Source organism: Mustelus asterias, unplaced genomic scaffold (assembly GCF_964213995.1).
Source record: "Mustelus asterias unplaced genomic scaffold, sMusAst1.hap1.1 HAP1_SCAFFOLD_3188, whole genome shotgun sequence".
Taxonomy (NCBI): Eukaryota; Metazoa; Chordata; class Chondrichthyes; order Carcharhiniformes; family Triakidae; genus Mustelus; species Mustelus asterias.
The window spans coordinates 28817-35000 of record NW_027593133.1 but is presented as its reverse complement, the minus strand read 5'-3'; positions in this window follow the sequence as shown (position 1 = coordinate 35000).

Genomic DNA, 6184 nt, shown 5'->3' with positions numbered 1-6184 from the left:
GGGACAGTGTAGAGGGAGCTTTACTCTGTATCTAACCCCGTGCTGTACCTGTCCTGGGAGTGTTTGATGGGGGACAGTGTAGAGGGAGCTTTTCTCTGTATCTAACCCCGTGCTGTACCTGTCCTGGGAGTGTTTGATGGGGACAGTGTAGAGGGAGCTTTACTCTGTATCTAACCCCGTGCTGTACCTGTCCTGGGAGTGTTTGATGGGGGACAGTGTAGAGGGAGCTTTACTCTGTATCTAACCCCGTGCTGTACCTGTCCTGGGAGTGTTTGATGGGGGACAGTATAGAGGGAGCTTTACTCTGTATCTAACCCCGTGCTGTACCTGTCCTGGGAGTGTTTGATGGGGGACAGTGTAGAGGGAGCTTTACTCTGTATCTAACCCCGTGCTGTACCTGTCCTGGGAGTGTTTGATGGGGGACAGTGTAGAGGGAGCTTTACTCTGTATCTAACCCCGTGCTGTACCTGTCCTGGGAGTGTTTGATGGGGACAGTGTAGAGGGGGCTTTACTCCGTATCTAACCCCGTGCTGTACCTGTCCTGGGAGTGTTTGATGGGGACAGTGTAGAGGGAGCTTTACTCTGTATCTAACCCTGTGCTGTACCTGTCCTGGGAGTGTTTGATGGGGGACAGTGTAGAGGGAGCTTTACTCTGTATCTAACCCCGTGCTGTACCTGTCCTGGGAGTGTTTGATGGGGACAGTGTAGAGGGAGCTTTACTCTGTATCTAACCCCGTGCTGTACCTGTCCTGGGAGTGTTTGATGGGGACAGTGTAGAGGGAGCTTTACTCTGTATCTAACCCCGTGCTGTACCTGTCCTGGGAGTGTTTGATGGGGGACAGTGTAGAGGGAGCTTTACTCTGTATCTAACCCCGTGCTGTACCTGTCCTGGGAGTGTTTGATGGGGACAGTGTAGAGGGAGCTTTACTCTGTATCTAACCCCGTGCTGTACCTGTCCTGGGAGTGTTTGATGGGGGACAGTGTAGAGGGAGCTTTACTCTGTATCTAACCCCGTGCTGTACCTGTCCTGGGAGTGTTTGATGGGGGACAGTGTAGAGGGAGCTTTACTCTGTATCTAACCCCGTGCTGTACCTGTCCTGGGAGTGTTTGATGGGGGACAGTGTAGAGGGAGCTTTACTCTGTATCTAACCCCGTGCTGTACCTGTCCTGGGAGTGTTTGATGGGGACAGTGTAGAGGGAGCTTTACTCTGTATCTAACCCCGTGCTGTCCCTGTCCTGGGAGTGTTTGATGGGGACAGTGTAGAGGGAGCTTTACTCTGTATCTAACCCCGTGCTGTACCTGTCCTGGGAGTGTTTGATGGGGGACAGTGTAGAGGGAGCTTTACTCTGTATCTAACCCCGTGCTGTACCTGTCCTGGGAGTGTTTGATGGGGGACAGTGTAGAGGGAGCTTTACTCTGTATCTAACCCCGTGCTGTACCTGTCCTGGGAGTGTTTGATGGGGGACAGTGTAGTGGGAGCTTTACTCTGTATCTAACCCCGTGCTGTACCTGTCCTGGGAGTGTTTGATGGGGGACAGTGTAGAGGGAGCTTTACTCTGTCTCTAACCCCGTGCTGTACCTGTCCTGGGAGTGTTTGATGGGGGACAGTGTAGAGGGAGCTTTACTCTGTATCTAACCCCGTGCTGTACCTGTCCTGGGAGTGTTTGATGGGGACAGTGTAGAGGGAGCTTTACTCTGTATCTAACCCCGTGCTGTACCTGTCCTGGGAGTGTTTGATGGGGGACAGTGTAGAGGGAGCTTTACTCTGTATCTAACCCCGTGCTGTACCTGTCCTGGGAGTGTTTGATGGGGGGACAGTGTAGAGGGAGCTTTACTCTGTATCTAACCCCGTCCTGTACCTGTCCTGGGAGTGTTTGATGGGGGACAGTGTAGAGGGAGCTTTACTCTGTATCTAACCCCGTGCTGTACCTGTCCTGGGAGTGTTTGATGTGGGACAGTGTAGAGGGAGCTTTACTCTGTATCTAACCCCGTGCTGTACCTGTCCTGGGAGTGTTTGATGGGGGGACAGTGTAGAGGGAGCTTTACTCTGTATCTAACCCCGTCCTGTACCTGTCCTGGGAGTGTTTGATGGGGGACAGTGTAGAGGGAGCTTTACTCTGTATCTAACCCCGTGCTGTACCTGTCCTGGGAGTGTTTGATGGGGACAGTGTAGAGGGAGCTTTACTCTGTATCTAACCCCGTGCTGTACCTGTCCTGGGAGTGTTTGATGGGGACAGTGTAGAGGGAGCTTTACTCTGTATCTAACCCCGTGCTGTACCTGTCCTGGGAGTGTTTGATGGGGACAGTGTAGAGGGAGCTTTACTCTGTATCTAACCCCGTGCTGTACCTGTCCTGGGAGTGTTTGATGGGGACAGTGTAGAGGGAGCTTTACTCTGTATCTAACCCCGTGCTGTACCTGTCCTGGGAGTGTTTGATGGGGACAGTGTAGAGGGAGCTTTACTCTGTATCTAACCCCGTGCTGTACCTGTCCTGGGAGTGTTTGATGGGGACAGTGTAGAGGGAGCTTTACTCTGTATCTAACCCCGTGCTGTACCTGTCCTGGGAGTGTTTGATGGGGACAGTGTAGAGGGAGCTTTACTCTGTATCTCAGCCCGTGCTGTACCTGTCCTGGGAGTGTTTGATGGGGACAGTGTAGAGGGAGCTTTACTCTGTAATCTAACCCCGTGCTGTACCTGTCCTGGGAGTGTTTGATGGAGGACAGTGTAGAGGGAGCTTTACTCTGTATCTAACCCCGTGCTGTACCTGTCCTGGGAGTGTTTGATGGGGACAGTGTAGAGGGAGCTTTACTCTGTATCTAACCCCGTGCTGTACCTGTCCTGGGAGTGTTTGATGGGGGACAGTGTAGAGGGAGCTTTACTCTGTATCTAACCCCGTGCTGTACCTGTCCTGGGAGTGTTTGATGGGGACAGTGTAGAGGGAGCTTTACTCTGTATCTAACCCCGTGCTGTTCCTGTCCTGGGAGTGTTTGATGGGGGACAGTGTAGAGGGAGCTTTACTCTGTATCTAACCCCGTGCTGTACCTGTCCTGGGAGTGTTTGATGGGGGGACAGTGTAGAGGGAGCTTTACTCTGTATCTAACCCCGTGCTGTACCTGTCCTGGGAGTGTTTGATGGGGGACAGTGTAGAGGGAGCTTTACTCTGTATCTCACCCCGTGCTGTACCTGTCCTGGGAGTGTTTGATGGGGGGACAGTGTAGAGGGAGCTTTACTCTGTATCTAACCCCGTGCTGTACCTGTCCTGGGGGTGTTTGATGGGGGACAGTGTAGAGGGAGCTTTACTCTGTATCTAACCCCGTGCTGTACCTGTCCTGGGAGTGTTTGATGGGGACAGTGTAGAGGGAGCTTTACTCTGTATCTAACCCCGTGCTGTACATGTCCTGGGGGTGTTTGATGGGGGACAGTGTAGAGGGAGCTTTACTCTGTATCTAACCCCGTGCTGTACCTGTCCTGGGAGTGTTTGATGGGGACAGTGTAGAGGGAGCTTTACTCTGTATCTAACCCCGTGCTGTACCTGTCCTGGGGGTGTTTGATGGGGGACAGTGTAGAGGGAGCTTTACTCTGTATCTAACCCCGTGCTGTACCTGTCCTGGGGGTGTTTGATGGGGGACAGTGTAGAGGGAGCTTTACTCTGTATCTAACCCCGTGCTGTACCTGTCCTGGGAGTGTTTGATGGGGACAGTGTAGAGGGAGCTTTACTCTGTATCTAACCCCGTGCTGTACCTGTCCTGGGAGTGTTTGATGGGGACAGTGTAGAGGGAGCTTTACTCTGTATCTAACCCCGTGCTGTACCTGTCCTGGGAGTGTTTGATGGGGGACAGTGTAGAGGGAGCTTTACTCTGTATCTAACCCCGTGCTGTACCTGTCCTGGGGGTGTTTGATGGGGGACAGTGTAGAGGGAGCTTTACTCTGTATCTAACCCCGTGCTGTACCTGTCCTGGGAGTGTTTGATGGGGGACAGTGTAGAGGGAGCTTTACTCTGTATCTAACCCCGTGCTGTACCTGTCCTGGGAGTGTTTGATGGGGGACAGTGTAGAGGGAGCTTTACTCTGTATCTAACCCCGTGCTGTACCTGTCCTGGGAGTGTTTGATGGGGGACAGTGTAGAGGGAGCTTTACTCTGTATCTAACCCCGTGCTGTACCTGTCCTGGGAGTGTTTGATGGGGACAGTGTAGAGGGAGCTTTACTCTGTATCTCACCCCGTGCTGTACCTGTCCTGGGAGTGTTTGATGGGGACAGTGTAGAGGGAGCTTTACTCTGTATCTAACCCCGTGCTGTACCTGTCCTGGGAGTGTTTGATGGGGACAGTGCAGAGGGAGCTTTACTCTGTATCTAACCCCGTGCCGTACCTGTCCTGGGAGTGTTTGATGGGGACAGTGTAGAGGGAGCTTTACTCTGTATCTAACCCCGTGCTGTACCTGTCCTGGGAGTGTTTGATGGGGACAGTGTAGAGGGAGCTTTACTCTGTATCTAACCCCGTGCTGTACCTGTCCTGGGAGTGTTTGATGGGGACAGTGTAGAGGGGAGCTTTACTCTGTATCTAACCCCGTGCTGTACCTGTCCTGGGAGTGTTTGATGGGGGACAGTGTAGAGGGAGCTTTACTCTGTATCTAACCCCGTGCTGTACCTGTCCTGGGAGTGTTTGATGGGGACAGTGTAGAGGGAGCTTTACTCTGTATCTAACCCCGTGCTGTACCTGTCCTGGGAGTGTTTGATGGGGGACAGTGTAGAGGGAGCTTTACTCTGTATCTAACCCCGTGCTGTACCTGTTGTCCTGGGAGTGTTTGATGGGGGACAGTGTAGAGGGAGCTTTACTCTGTATCTAACCCCGTGCTGGACCTGTCCTGGGAGTGTTGGATGGGGACAGTGTAGAGGGAACTTTACTCTGTATCTAACCCCATGTTGTACCTGTCCTGGGAGTGTTTGATGGGGGACAGTGTAGAGGGAGCTTTACTCTGTATCTAACCCCGTGCTGTACCTGTCCTGGGAGTGTTTGATGGGGACAGTGCAGAGGGAGCTTTACTCTGTATCTAACCCCGTGCTGTCCCTGTCCTGGGAGTGTTTGATGGGGGACAGTGTAGAGGGAGCTTTACTCTGTATCTAACCCCGTGCTGTACCTGTCCTGGGAGTGTTTGATGGGGGACAGTGTAGAGGGAGCTTTACTCTGTATCTAACCCCGTGCTGGACCTGTCCTGGGAGTGTTTGATGGGGACAGTGTAGAGGGAGCTTTACTCTGTATCTAACCCCGTGCTGGACCTGTCCTGGGAGTGTTTGATGGGGGACAGTGTAGAGGGAGCTTTACTCTGTATCTAACCCCGTGCTGTACCTGTCCTGGGAGTGTTTGATGGGGACAGTGTAGAGGGAGCTTTACTCTGTATCTAACCCCGTGCTGTACCTGTCCTGGGAGTGTTGGATGGGGCCGTGTAGAGGGAGTTTTACTCTGTATCTAACCCCGTGCTGTACCTGTCCTGGGAGTGTTTGATGGGGGACAGTGTAGAGGGAGCTTTACTCTGTATCTAACCCCGTGCTGTACCTGTCCTGGGAGTGTTTGATGGGGGACAGTGTAGAGGGAGCTTTACGCTGTATCTAACCCCGTGCTGTACCTGTCCTGGGAGTGTTTGATGGGGGACAGTGTAGAGGGAGCTTTACTCTGTATCTAACCCCGTGCTGCACCTGTCCTGGGAGTGTTTGATGGGGGACAGTGTAGAGGGAGCTTTACTCTGTATCTAACCCCATGCTGTACCTGTCCTGGGAGTGTTTGATGGGGACAGTGTAGAGGGAGCTTTACTCTGTATCTAACCCCATGCTGTACCTGTCCTGGGAGTGTTTGATGGGGGACAGTGTCGAGGGAGCTTTACTCTGTATCTAACCCCGTGCTGTACCTGTCCTGGGAGTGTTTGATGGGGACAGTGTAGAGGGAGCTTTACTCTGTATCTAACCCCGTGCTGTACCTGTCCTGGGAGTGTTTGATGGGGGACAGTGCAGAGGGAGCTTTACTCTGTATCTAACCCCATGCTGTATCTGTCCTGGGAGTGTTTGATGGGGACAGTGTAGAGTGAGCTTTACTCTGTATCTAACCCCGTGCTGCACCTGTCCTGGGAGTGTTTTATGGGGGACAGTGTAGAGGGAGCTTTACTCTGTATCTAACCCCGTGCTGTACCAGTCC